General features: G+C 39.9%; 1 long non-coding RNA gene across 1 annotated transcript in view; it reads left to right on the top strand.

The window, feature by feature from the left end:
* Window positions 1-13,724, top strand: part of LOC104973145 (uncharacterized) — a 194,747-nt gene that overhangs the window by 154,683 nt on the left and 26,340 nt on the right. Inside the window, exon 6 of the long non-coding RNA XR_009496090.1 lies at window positions 3,974-4,217. This is a non-coding gene — a long non-coding RNA (uncharacterized lncRNA). The remainder of the gene's footprint in view (window positions 1-3,973; window positions 4,218-13,724) is intronic.

Here is a 13,724-nt window from a genome sequence, read left to right as displayed (position 1 = left end):
TAATCAATCTGATTTCAGTATTGAGCATCTGGTGATGTCCATGTGTAGAGTCATCTCTTGTGTTGTTGGAAGAGGGTGTTTGCTATGACCAGTGCATTCTCTTGGCAAACTTTGCCCTGCTTCATTTTGTACTCCAAGGCCAAACTTGCCTGTTACTCCAGGTATCTCTTGACTTCCTACTAAATATAATTTATTTTTATTTTTGGCCGTGCTGAGTCTTCATTGCTGCATGTGGGCTTTCTCTAATTGTGGCGAGCAGGGACTTCTCTGTTGTTGTGGTGCTTGGGCTTCTCATTGCAATGGCTTCTCTTGTTGAGGAGGACAGGCTGTAGGGTGAGTGGACTGCAGTAGTCGTTTCACGTGGGCTCAGTAGTTGCGGCTCCCAGGCTCTAGAGCACAGGCTTAATAGTTATGGCGTACGGGCTTAGTTGCTCCTCAGCATGTGAGATCTTCCCCCACGAGGGACTGATGTCGCCTGCATTGTGTCCTGCAACCCATGTCTCCTGCATTGGCAGGTGGTTTCCTTACCACTGAGCCACTAGAGAAGCTCTCAGATTCTTAATCTAGTTTTTAAGCACAATTATTTCTAGCCACTCAAAGGAAACTTCAACTTATACTTGGTACAGCATTTTGAAATGAAAGCCTCAGTTTAGGCCAGCCTAGCCAGGGCTTTCCTGGTGGCTCAGTTGGTGAAGAATCTGCCTGCAACGTGGGAGACCTGGGTTCGATCCTTGGCCTGGGAAGATCCCCTGGAGGAGGGCATGGCAGCCCACTCCAGTATTCTTGCCTGGAGAATCCCCATGGACAGAGGAGCCTGGTTGGCTACAGTCCATGGGGTCACAAAGAGTCAGACACGACTGACTGACAAAGCACAGAACACACAGCCAGATATCTCAGAAGCCAACCCTCTGATGGCCATTGGGATTAGTGCTTATTTACTCATCTTTGCTAAAGTGAGACAAGAAGAGGAATGAACGTTTAGTTAAGAAGCAAGGACAATTTGTTTTTCTTAAAGCTGATTTCTGGTTAATATCTGAATGGGAAGGTATTTGAAGCTTGCATCCAAAAGAATATTGTTTGGCCTTTGAGAAATGGGCCACTCAAAGTCAGAAACACAGGCAGATAGCTCCATGTATTTGTCTGTTGGCGTTTGAAATTATATAATCCTCAAATAAATGAATTACAGCCCCTGCATCTGGCAGGACTTCTCCTCCAGGCTGAGAAGCAGTTTGGGTCCCGGCAGCTGGAGAATTTACAGACACCGGAGTCCAGTTTCCAGCTGAGCAGGGGAGAGGCTCGAGCAGAAGCCAGCCAGGTGCAGGCCAAGCTCAGGGCTACAGCTGGGGAGAGGGGCTTCCATGTGGGTGAGGGTCAGCCCGAGGGCGGATTTGCCAAAACTGAGATGATCTGGAGGGCTCTGGAATTCTCATTAGGCCTTGGTGGTGAGATGAAATTTGGACTTTGATCCTCTGGGCAAGGTCAGACCCCCTTGAGAGGGATTCTAATCAGCGCTTACCCTCTGTTTCATGGAGGAGGGGAAAATTTGCAACGTCCTGAACACAGAAAAGAAACCTCTTTTAAAGCTGTCTTTTTTCAAAGGGGAAGTGTGTCATTTTAGACATTCAGGTACAATGTAAACAGGATTTAATAGCTTAGCTGAGAAATTGTTGCTTTGTTTGCCTTGAAGAAGCTGTGTAAAAATATTCAGGACTGCTTGACCGTTTTCTAAAATTTAAATGTGTGTGGCCGACACTGTGGGTGGGGGTGGGGAAGTGGGGTGGGTGCTTGGCATGTAAGGATGGTCCGGGGCCCTAATGATAGGTTTACTTGGTCATGTGGCTTTGTACAATTTAGAAGGGTAAAACCAGTGTCTCTTTCTATGCTGACTTCTATAACCACCCCTTTGTATCACATGGCAGCCAAGGATATTTTGGGGTCTGGCTAAAAGGATGTTAAATTAAAGATATACATTGAGTTTGGGTTCAGTGAGATATATTTATATAGTTTACAGGTATTCTGGGTATACTTATTTCTGGCTGTTTGAATATAAGAGTGGCTTTTAGGAATGATCTTAAAAATTTTAAGTTTTAGCTATAACTCACATATTATAAACTTGACCTTTTAAAAGCATATAGTTTAGTGACTTTAGTATGTTCCGCACTCCAGTACTCTTGCCTGGAAAATCCATGGATGGAGGAGCCTGCTAGACTGCAGTCCATGGTGTCGCAAAGAGTCAGACACGACTGAGCGACTTCACTTTCCCTTTTCACTTTCCTGCGTTGGAGAAGGAAATGGCAACCCACTCCAGTGTTCTTGCCTGGAGAATCCCAGGGATGGCGGAGCCTGGTCTATGGGGTAGCACAGAGTTGGACACGACTGAAGCGACTTAGCAGCAGCAGCCGCAAAGTTGTGAAACTATCACAGCTCTTTAATTCTAGAACATTTTCATCCCTCCCCTAAAGAAACCACATCAGTAGTCCCTACCTATTCTCTCCCTTCCTCTCACCAGCCGACTCCTAAATCCCTTCCTAAATATTTTCTGTTTCTGAATTTGCTTATTCTGGACACTTCATATAAATGGAATCATATAATATATGTGCCTGTTGTGTCTGGCTTTCCTTACTTAGCACAGTGTTTTCAAGGCTTATCTACATTTTAGCATGAATCAGTATATTATTCCTTTTTGTGCCTGAATAGTGCTCCATTTTGTTAATCCATTCATCAGTTGATAGACATTTTGGGTTGTTTCCAGGAATACTCTTCCTAATCAGTGTGTTAATTCTTTCAGTGTGAAGGTCCAGGGCCAGTGGTATTATCATTATCAGCCAGATAATGAGGGTTGTTATCATTATCAGCCAGAGTGTGAGGGTTGTAGAGGAAAAATAAGTTTAAGATAGTCAGAAACTTTCATGCTAGAGGAATGACTAAACCCATCTATTCTTTGGAAAAACAACAAGACCCTACTTTATAAAACAGGGAACTATATTTAATATCTTGTCATACTCATGCAAAGAGTTAACTCATTGGAAAAACCCTGATGCTGGGAGGGATTGGGGGCAGGGGAAGAAGGGGACAACAGAGGATGAGATGGCTGGATGGCATCACCGACTCGATGGACATGAGTTTGAGTGAACTCCGGGAGTTAGTGATGGACAGGGAGGCCTGGCGTGCTGCGATTCATGGGGTTGCAAGGAGTCAGACACGACTGAGCAACTGAACTGAACTGAACTGAATAATGGAAAGGATATGAAAAATAATGTATATATATGTATGTATGTATGACCATGTAACAACCACTTTGCTGTGCAGGAAAAATTAACACAACATTGTAAATCAACTATACTTCAATGAAATAGGAAAAAATTAAAAAATGAATCTATTCTCTTAACATGTGATATTACCAAGTTGTTGTCCGAGATTATCAAAATATTTGCAGGCAAAAAATCTAGGACAATATTATAGAGGCATGTCAGGTAGTTTGTTAATTAAAATATCCTTTTTCTGGATTTGGGGGGTTTTTGGGTAATTATCAATTTTTTCCAAAATGTGTGATTTGTGGTTTATTTTCTCACTTTAAATAAAAACTTTAAAATCTAATTTTATATTTGTAATTTCGTATTTCTTTTCTTAAAGAAAGCCCCTCCACCCCCCACCAAGTTATGCATATAAGCTGGCAACCCCTTACAGTGAGGATCCGCCATCCCTGAGGGCAGCCCTTTCAACCCACTTTCCTTGTCGTATACTTTGAGGTGGTCAGATGTGAGGGATTTCCTCCCAGGGAATTATACAGAAAGCTGCTCATTTTGTGGTTTTTCCACCCTTTTATTGTCTACCCTTTTCCTTCTCACCCCGGGAGGCTTCCAGGAGAAACTAGCTCACAGAGCACCTTCATTGAGCATGCAATACCTTCAAGAGTTGTTGTAATGGAACGTCGCTTAGCAGATGTTCCCATCTCTGCTCCCCTTCCCTTTAGGGTGGAGTCTACTTCCCCACTGATGATGGGCTTGGCCATGTGACTTGCTCTGGCCAGTGGAACATGGACAAAGAAGTCCACGTGACAGTTCTAAGCACCAGCTTTAGGAACTCTACAGTTAGATCAAGCTCTAGAAGCCTGTCGTCCTTCATTGTGGGCCCTGGAAGAAGATGTACAGGATGGACCTGCATCCTGAAACCTACATTCAGCCTGAAGAGGAGCAGCTGCCATGGACCTGCAGACTGTGAGTGAGAAATAAATATTTGTTATTCCAAGTTATTGAGATGGCCGTGTCTAAAAACACAGTAGTACTGCCGCAGCAGCTGACTCGTCAATTGCACATTGCCAATCTGAACAGCATAACTAATATCATTGATCTCTCAGGAGGCAACTAAGCTTAGTCCCAGAGTGAGTCCCAAATTGACTACAAGAGGACCTTTTAGTGTCTACCATGGTGTGAGCTCTGTACCTTTTTCAGAGAAGGGGCAATTTTAGATTCAGTGTTTCCCTGTTGAGATAAACAGTGGTAAAGAAATAAAATCAATAAAATGAAAAAGATAAACTGTAAGAAGAGAGAAATAGAAGTAACATAAAATTGTTCAACAATGTGATCAGCTGAAAAAGATCACAAAGACTGTCTGAACAATGGTGGTTAAAGCAGCAACAGAGGATAGAGTGGGTTTCTTCACAGCAGGCACTGCTTACAGGCTGAGCATCCCTACCGGAAAGCCTCAGACACTCTGATGAGACGAAGATGGAGCAGAAGACAGACTAGGGGTGAGCTGGAGGAGCCTGTTGTGCATTTCTCTTCCTGGCTCTGCATTTAGTGAAATCAGCTCTGGTGGGAGCATCTACACCAGAAAAATGAGCAAGTGCTATATAGATAAGGGTTCTTTTCCTCAGAGAACTAGTTGTTAAACGTTTAACAGTGCATCACTGTGACAAACCATAATAATCTTTCAGAGGAAATACCAGAGAATATCAAGCAGTCCTGGCAGAAGTTCAAAAGCATACAAACCCTTAACCACTTCATCTCACTACCCCCTGCCCACTGCAGTGCCCCACGACTCCCTGAAAGCCCACTTTCTCAAACACTTTCTTGTTATGCCAAGCAGGAAGCTTCCCAGGGGTTCTTAGAACAGGCCAGAAAACAGAGTACATTCTCAAGGAGAAGCAAAAGAATGGATGAAAATATGACTCCTGACATAACAGGGCATGCCACCCCTGAGCACAAAGTGAAACTTGAACTATCCCTTTGATCTTATGAGGAACGTATAAAGCAAAGTAAAAGGGCCCTTAACAGCACTTGTATTTGTAGAAGAGCAAATCTCACTTCCTTTATGCTTTTTCTCCAATATCTGCAACTCTGTCTTGAGTAGAATTGCAGATGGTTTTTTCATTCCCTTTTTTTAAATGTCTGGAGAAACAGCTCAACTTTCCAAGTAGAATTATTAAAAGAATTTGGGGTAGGATGTAAAACCTTTCACTTTTTCCTAGTTGTCAACTCTTCCTACATTATCATAAGTTCTCATAAGCTTAGTGACTTCCCTCCTGTTCCCTCCCCTCCTGGGCTACACTTTTGTGATTTTTGTCAGTAGGCTCAAGGGACACGATTCCCTCTACCGATTGGGTTGTGGTGGGACGAGGTCAAGGGTATGGGGAGAGAGAGAGAGAGTGACTAGGCAGCTATGTTGAGTTAACGTGACATCCTTTTTAAGGATGGACATAGTGGACATAGTCCACTTTGCATAGTTGTCATTTTTCGTGCTGATGTCTTTGTCTTGTATGTATGACTCCATCAGTGCTGTCTGTAACATCCTCATAAGAACAATTAAAAGTTTAATTTAATGGCTATAATATGTAGAGAAAAATGAAAAGAATCTCCACATCCTGAGAAAGCTTCAAAAAAGATAAACCCTGTACTTTAGTGAAAAATAATGCTTTAATGTTTTCATTATAAAAGCATCCATGCATATTAAAGAAGATTTTGCTTCTATGGAAGCAAAACCCAAAATAGCTAAATCCGCAGGATATGGACTTTTTGTTTTCTAGAGTTTTCAGGTCCATTTTGGTTGGATTGTCTCTAACATCTATTGATGTGTGTGCGCTTGTACTTATTCAGATATAGAGCAGAAGATGCAAATGGGCAGCTTTGGGGCCAAAAAAATCATCTGGCCTGTTTTATCTGGCCTGGGAAATATATTTATACTTTAAATTCAGATTTAACATGCAAAACTGAAGAGATTTCGCTTGAAATCCATACTTAGAATTTTTCTTGAAAACTTTAGATGCATTCTCAAATGTCAAGAGTGAAGAAGAGGTGGTCTCCCTCAGAAGGGGCAGGTGCTTGCCAACTTGAAAATTGTCCCAGTGCAGTTTCTTTTATTTATACTGTGTTTGACTCCTGTTGGTATTTAAATTTAATGCTCTTGATATAGAAGTTTTCAAAATAATTGCACCCAGTTTTTCCATGCAGCTTTAGCTTGGAAAAAAGTTCAGCATTTTTCTCTAAGCAGTAGCTCACTAGGCTTTCCGTATGTTTTCTCTATGATTGTACCAATGCATGTGAAATAGTACATATCAAGTGTGTAATAGTTTAAAGAGCAAGATAGCTGTTATTTGTAATGTTTTCTTCCCACGTTTTCTATGTGAATATCCTTTTTATTAGCGGGAATCATATTACACATGCAGTTTCATATCCAGCTTTTTAAGTTTTTTCTTGTATTATAAATACTTACACTACTCATTGAGTATGTACTGCTTAGTTAACTTAGTCTCTCCAACTTCCCTGATAGCTCAGTTGGTAAAGAATCTGCCTGCAATGCAGGAGACCTGGTTCAATTCCTGGGTCAGGAAGATCCTTGGAGGACTTCCCTGGGGGCTCAGGTGGTAAAGTGTCTGCCTTCAGTGCAGGAGACCTGGGTTCAATCCCTTGGTCAGGAAGATCCTCTGGAGAAGGAAATGGCAACCCACTCCAGTACTCTTGCCTGGAAAATCCCATGGACGGAGGAGCGTAGTATGCTACAGTCCATGGGGTCGCAAAGAGCCGGACACGACTGAGCGACTTCACTTCACTTCATTTCACCCGCTCCAATATTCTTGGGCTTCCCTTGTGGCTCAGCTGGTAAAGAATCCACCTGTAATGCAGGAGACCTGGGTTTGATCCCTGGGTTGGGAAGCTCCCCTGGAGAAGGGAGAGGCTACCAACTCCAGTATTCTGGCCTGGAGAATTCTATGAACTGTATAGTCCATGGGGTCGCAAAGAGTCAGACACAACTGAGCGACTTTCACTTCACTGCACCCCCACATGTTTACCTATTTAGGTTTTTCTTTTTCTGTCATAATTATATTATAATAAATATCTTTGAGCTTGAAAGCTTTTTTTCTCTATTGAGGATTCTTTCACTAGGATACATGCCTAGAAGTGGGCTAAGAGAAAAGGGAAGGTTAGACAACAGCCTGATCCAGATATCATAGCCAAAGTCCAAAATAGCTATATCCACAGGATGCAGATTTTTCATTTTTTTTTAGCATATAGTGTTTTGGGGTCCAAAATCCTAATGAGGCCAGTAGTCTTGGAGGCCACTTTACATTTTCCTCCACAGGTGATTTCTCCATTTCTTTATCCTTCTCTCCAGTTCATCCTACCACCTGGAAATTATTCTTGAAAAAAGATCCATCCAAAGTTTACTGTCCTGAATCTGAATCATTTATTTAACTTTGTTCACAGAGGCGTGTAACCAAACTAGAAGCCGGGTACCATGAATCTGGACTGTGGGGCTGGATTAAAATTACCTAAGATGGAAAGGAGAGGCTGACGTGGCTGCTCAGACTCCCAAGCCAAGGGCAACAAGGGGAGCGGACCTTGCTCACTGCCTGGAGCTGTTTACTAGTGACGTGGAGTCAAACAGCTTTTCATATATTTCTTTCTATGAATACTTCATAAAGCCAGAGTTTGGAGGGAAGGGGGAAATATGAACATCTGAAACCTAATTTGAATAAATGAATATACCTAACCGGAGCAAACTGTAATCGAACTTGACAGGAGCAAGTTGTTTCTTGGTTGAATTTGAAATTTATTTCATTAAACATATTTTTCTTAGTTTCTGCCTCTGGGCTTTAGGATTTGATTCTAGTGATTTTACTACCTGGGAAACTGAGAGGGTTTGTGTATCTGTAACTTTCATATAACTTTCATGAAGTTGTAGTTACTTGTCCCTAGTTCACAGTAGTGGTGGTGGTTAGTTGCTTAGTCGTGTCCGACTCTTTGCAACCCATGGACTGTAGCCCACCAGGCTCCTCTGTCCATGGGATTTCTCAGGCAAGAATACTGGAGTGGGTTGCCGTTTCCTTCTCCAGGGGAGCTTCCTGACCCAGGGATTGAACCCACATCCCCCGCACTGCAGACGGATTCTTTACCACTGAGTCATACTGTGCTTGGTAATGTAAAAATGTCAGCAGTCACTTGCCTGGAAACTATCACAGAAGTTTCCTCTCGGGGATTTGTTCAAGTTCATTTCCAGGCATATTCAAATAGAGAAGACTAAACCTGTTAATATTCTCACTTCAGTGGTTTTATGCAGCTTCATAGAGGCATTTATTGCCATTAGTAAAGAAGAAAACTAGGTACTTCTTTATAAAGTAGGTACATTAGTGTTCAAGTTAATAAAAAGAGTGATGGAAATGATTTCAAGATAAAGAAACTCTATCTCAGGGAACATAAAAAAGGCCAGGTGGGACTTTAATTTGTAAACACATTACTTTGTAAATATTGTTCACAGTACGTTAATATAAGTATTGATTTTCACATCAGGGATAGCAAACCTTGCCAAATCCTAGCCTGCTTTTGTTCAGATTATGAGCTAGGAAGATTTATTTGTGTATTTAATATAAGCTTCTTTCACCAAAATGTCAAAGGTAGTGAGTACATATTTATTCTTCCTGTGTCTTTCATCTAAGTTATAGCAAGCACTTAACAAATGCTTCTTTGGTAAGCGATGACTATCTATCTATGTAATATCTATCAGTGTATACGTATAGATAAGTATCTATCAATGTATAAAAAGCAGAGACATTATTTTGCCAACAAAGGTCTGTCTAGTCAAAGCTATTGTTTTTCCAGTAGTCATGCATGGATGTGAGAGTTGGACTATAAAGAAAGCTGAGTGCCTGAAGAATTGATGCTTTTAAACTGTGGTGTTGGAGAAGACTCTTAAGAGTCCCTTGGACTGCAAGGAGATCCAACCAATCCATCCTAGAGGAAATCAGTCCTGCATACTCATTGGAAAGACAGATGCTGAAGCTGAAACTCCAGTACTTTGGCCACCTGATGCGAAGAACTAACTCACTAGAAAAGACCCTGATGCTGGGAAAGATTGAAGGCGGGAGGAGAAGGGGACAACAGAGAATGAGATGGTTGGATGGCATCACTGGCTCGATGGACATGAGTTTGAGTAAACTCTGGGAGTTGGTGATGGACAGGGAAGCCTGGCGTGCTGCAGTCCATGGAGTTGCAAAGAGTCGGACATAGCTGAGTGGCTGAACTGAACTGAACTGATTAATGTATAAATGATACTGTTTAGAATAGGCTCAATTACCATGGGCATCTAAATTTTATAAATTATTTTTATTTACTCATGTTTTAATGGCTTTCCATAAGAATATATCATCTAGACTGTATACCTGTATGTAAAATTAATAGAATATATGAGGATGAGAGTAGGCTTTTTATCTTTTCCTGGTTTTATTGAAATATGACTGGCATATAACATAGTATTCGTTTTAGATGTATAACATGATGATATGATATGTTTATATATCACAAAATGATCACCACGGTAAGTTTAGTTAACATCCATCACTTCATGTAGTTATGAATTTTGTGTTCTTATAATGAGAACTTTAAAAATCTAGTCTCTTAGCACCTTTTAAGTATGATACAGTATTGTTAACTTTAGTCGCCATGCAGTACTTTATTATTTTTTAAATATTGATGTATTTGACTGCATTGGGTCCTAGTTGCAGCATGCAGGATCTTTTTTTTTTAATTAATTAATTTATTTTAATTGGAAACTAATTACTTTACAATATTATAGTGGGTTTTGCCATACATTGACATGAATCAGCCATGGATGTTCATGTGTCCCCCATCCTGAACCCCCCACCCACCTCCCTCCCCATGCCATCCCTCAGGGTTATCCCAATGCACCAGCTTTGAGTGCTATGTTTCATGCATTGAACTTGGACTGGTGATCTGTTTCACATATGGTAATATACATGTTTCAATGCTATTCTCTCAAATCATCCCACCCTTGCCTTCTTCCACAGAGTCCAAAAGTTTATTCTTTATATCTGGGTCTCTTTTGCTGTCTCACCTATAGGGTCATTGTTACCGTCTTTCTAAATTCCATATATATGCATTTATATATTGTATTGGTGTTTTTCTTTCTGACTTACTTCACTCTGTATAATAGTCTCCAGTTTAATCCACCTCATTAGAACTGATTCAAATGCCTTCTTTTTAATAGCTGAGTAATATTCCATTGTGTATATGTACCACATCTGTCTTGCCAGTTATTCTGCTGATGGACATCTAGGTTGCTTCCATTCCTAGCTATTGTAAACAGTGCTCTGATGAACATTGGGGTACATGTGTCTCTTTCAATTCTGGTTTCCTCGGTGTGTATGCCCAGCAGTGGGATTGCTGGGTTGTATGGAAGTTCTGTTTCCAGTTTTTTAAGGAGTCTCCACACTGTTCTCCATATTGGCTGTACTAGTTTGCATTCCCACCAACAGTGTAAGAGGGTTCCCTTTTCTCCGCACCCTCTCCAGCATTTATTGTTCGTAGACTTTTTGATAGCAGCCATTCTGACTGGAGTGAGATGGTCCCTCATTGTGGTTTTGATTTGCATTTCTCTGATAATGAGTGATGTTGAGCATCTTTTCATGCGTTTGTTAGCCATCTGTATGTCTTCTTTGGAGAAATGTCTGTTTAGTTCTTTGGCTCATTTTTTGATTGGGTCGTTTATTTTTCTGGAATTGAGCTGCATGAGCTGTTTGTATATTTTGGAGATTAATTCTTTGTCAGTTGCTTCATTTGCTATTATTTTCTCCCATTCTGAAGGCTGTCTTTTCACCTTGCTGATAGTTTCCTTTGTTGTGCAAAAGCTTTTAAGTTTAATTAGGTCCCATTTGTTTATTTTTGTTTTTATTTCCATTACTCTTGGAGGTGGGTCATAGGGGATCCTGCTGTGATTTATGTCAGAGAGTGTTTTGCCTACGTTTTCCTCTAGAAGTTTTATAGTTTCTGGTCTTACATTTATATCTTTAACCCATTTTGAGTTTATTTTTGTGTATGGTGTTAGAAAGTGTTCTAGTTTCATTCTTTTACAAGTGGTTGACCAGTTTTCCCAGCACCACTTGTTAAAGAGATTGTCTTTTCTCCATTGTATATTCTTGCCTCCTTTGTCAAAGATAAGGTGTCCATAGGTGCGTGGATTTATCTCTGGGCTTTCTATTTTGTTTCATTTACCTATATTTCTGTCTTTGTGCTAGTACCATACTGTCTTTACAACTGTAGCTTTGTAGTATAGTCTGAAGTCAGGCAGGTTGATTCCTCCAGTTCCATTCTTCTTTCTCAAGATTGCTTTGGCTATTCAAGGTTTTTTCACAATTTCCATACAAACTGTGAAATTATTTGTTATAGTTCTCTGAAAAATACCATTGGTAACTTGATAGGGATTGCATTGAATCTACAGATTGCTTTGAGTAGTATACTCATTTTCACCATATTGATTCTTCTGATCCATGAACATGGTATATTTCTCCATCTGTTTGTGTCCTCTTTGATTTCTTTCACCAGTGTTTTATAGTTTTCTATATATAGGTCTTTTGTTTCTTTAGGTGGATTTGTTCTTAAGTATTTTATTCTTTTTGTTGCAATGGTGAATGGAATTGTTTCCTTAATTTCTCTTTCTGTTTTCTCATTGTGAGTGTATAGGAATGCAAGGGATTTCTGTGTGTTAATTTTATATCCTGCAACTTTACTATATTCATTGATTAACTCTAGTAATTTTCTGGTGGTGTCTTTAGGGTTTTCTATGTAGAGGATCATGTCATCTGCAAACAGTGAGAATTTTACTTCTTTTCCAATCTGGTTTCCTTTTATTTCTTTTTCTTCTCTGATTGCTGTGGCTAAAACTTTCAAAACTACATTAAATAGTAGTGGTGAGAGTGGGCACCCTTGTCTTTTTCCTGACTTTAGGGGAAATGCTTTCAATTTTTCACCACTGAGGATAATGTTTGCTGTGGGTTTATCATCTATGGCTTTTATTATGTTGAAGTATGTTCCTTCAATAGCATGCAGGATCTTTAGTTGTGGTATGTGAACTTCTTAGTCACATAGTTACTAAGAAGTTACTAAGAAGTTTCAGAGAACAGTGCCTAGTTTTCTGACCACAGGTCAAACCCGGGCCACTGCAATGAGCACATGGATTCTTAGCCATTGGACCACTAGGAAAGTCCCATTATGCTGTACTTTACACCTCAGAATCTATTCATCTTATACCTGGAATTTTATGTATTGACCACCTTCATTGATTTTTTCCACCACCTCCCCACCCCCAGCCTCTGGTAGCCACCAGTTTATTTTCTGTTTCTATGAATTTGGATCATAGAAAATATGAAAAAGATCATATAGTATTTGTGTTTCTCTGTGTTGTTTCACTTAACATAATGGTCTCAAGTTCCCTTCATGTTGTTGCAAATGGCAGAATTTCCTTGTTTTTATGACTGAATAATATTCTATTGTAGATATACAATATTTTCTTTAGCCATTCATCTGTCAGTGAACGCTTATGTTGTTTCCATGTCTTAGCTGTTATAAATAATATTGCAATGACCATGGAGGTGCAGATATCTCTTGGGTATGTTAGTTTCATTTCCTTCAGATACATACCCAGGAATGGAATTGCTAGATCGTATGGTAGTTCAATTTTTAATTTTTTTGAGGAAACTCAATACTGTTTTCCATAATGACTGCACCAATTTACATTCTAATCAACATTCACTTTCCCTTTTCTCTAGTTCCTTGGCAATGCTTATTTCTCATGTTTTTGATGATAGCCATTCTAACAGGTATGAGGTGATATCTCATTGTGATTTTGGTTTGCATTTCCCTGATGATTAGGAATGTCAAGGACCTTTTTATATACCTGTTGGCCACCTGTTATTCTTCTTTAGAAAAATGTCTATTCACTTCTTCAGCCCATTTTTAATTGGATATTTTTGCTATTGAATTGTGTGAGTTCTTTATATATTTTGGGTATTAACCCCTTATCAGATACATAGCTAGTTCACAGTATGTTAATGTAAGTATTGATCTCTATGTCAGGGCTAGCAACTTTGACAAATCCTAGTCTGCTCTTGTATAGTCTGTGAGCTAAGAATAATTTTTAAATGTTTAAATGGTCAGGAAAAAATCAAAAGGAAAATAATACTTTGTGACTTGTGAAAATTATATGAAATTCAGACTTTAGTATCTATACATCAAGCCATATTGGAACACAACAATCATGCCTGTTTACTTATGTATTGTCAATGGCTACTTCTGTGCTATGAGGGCAGAGTTGAACAGTTGTGACAGAGACCATCTGGCCTACAAGACCTAAAATATTTACTCTCTATCCCTTTACAGAAAACTTTTGCTGACTCCCACTCCAGTGGATTTAGAGACATAACATGACACATCTTA

Source organism: Bos taurus, chromosome 10, assembly GCF_002263795.3.
Source record: "Bos taurus isolate L1 Dominette 01449 registration number 42190680 breed Hereford chromosome 10, ARS-UCD2.0, whole genome shotgun sequence".
Classification (NCBI taxonomy): Eukaryota; Metazoa; Chordata; class Mammalia; order Artiodactyla; family Bovidae; genus Bos; species Bos taurus.
The sequence above is the reverse complement of the archived record's forward strand: the minus strand, read 5'-3'. Positions and strand labels throughout refer to the sequence as shown.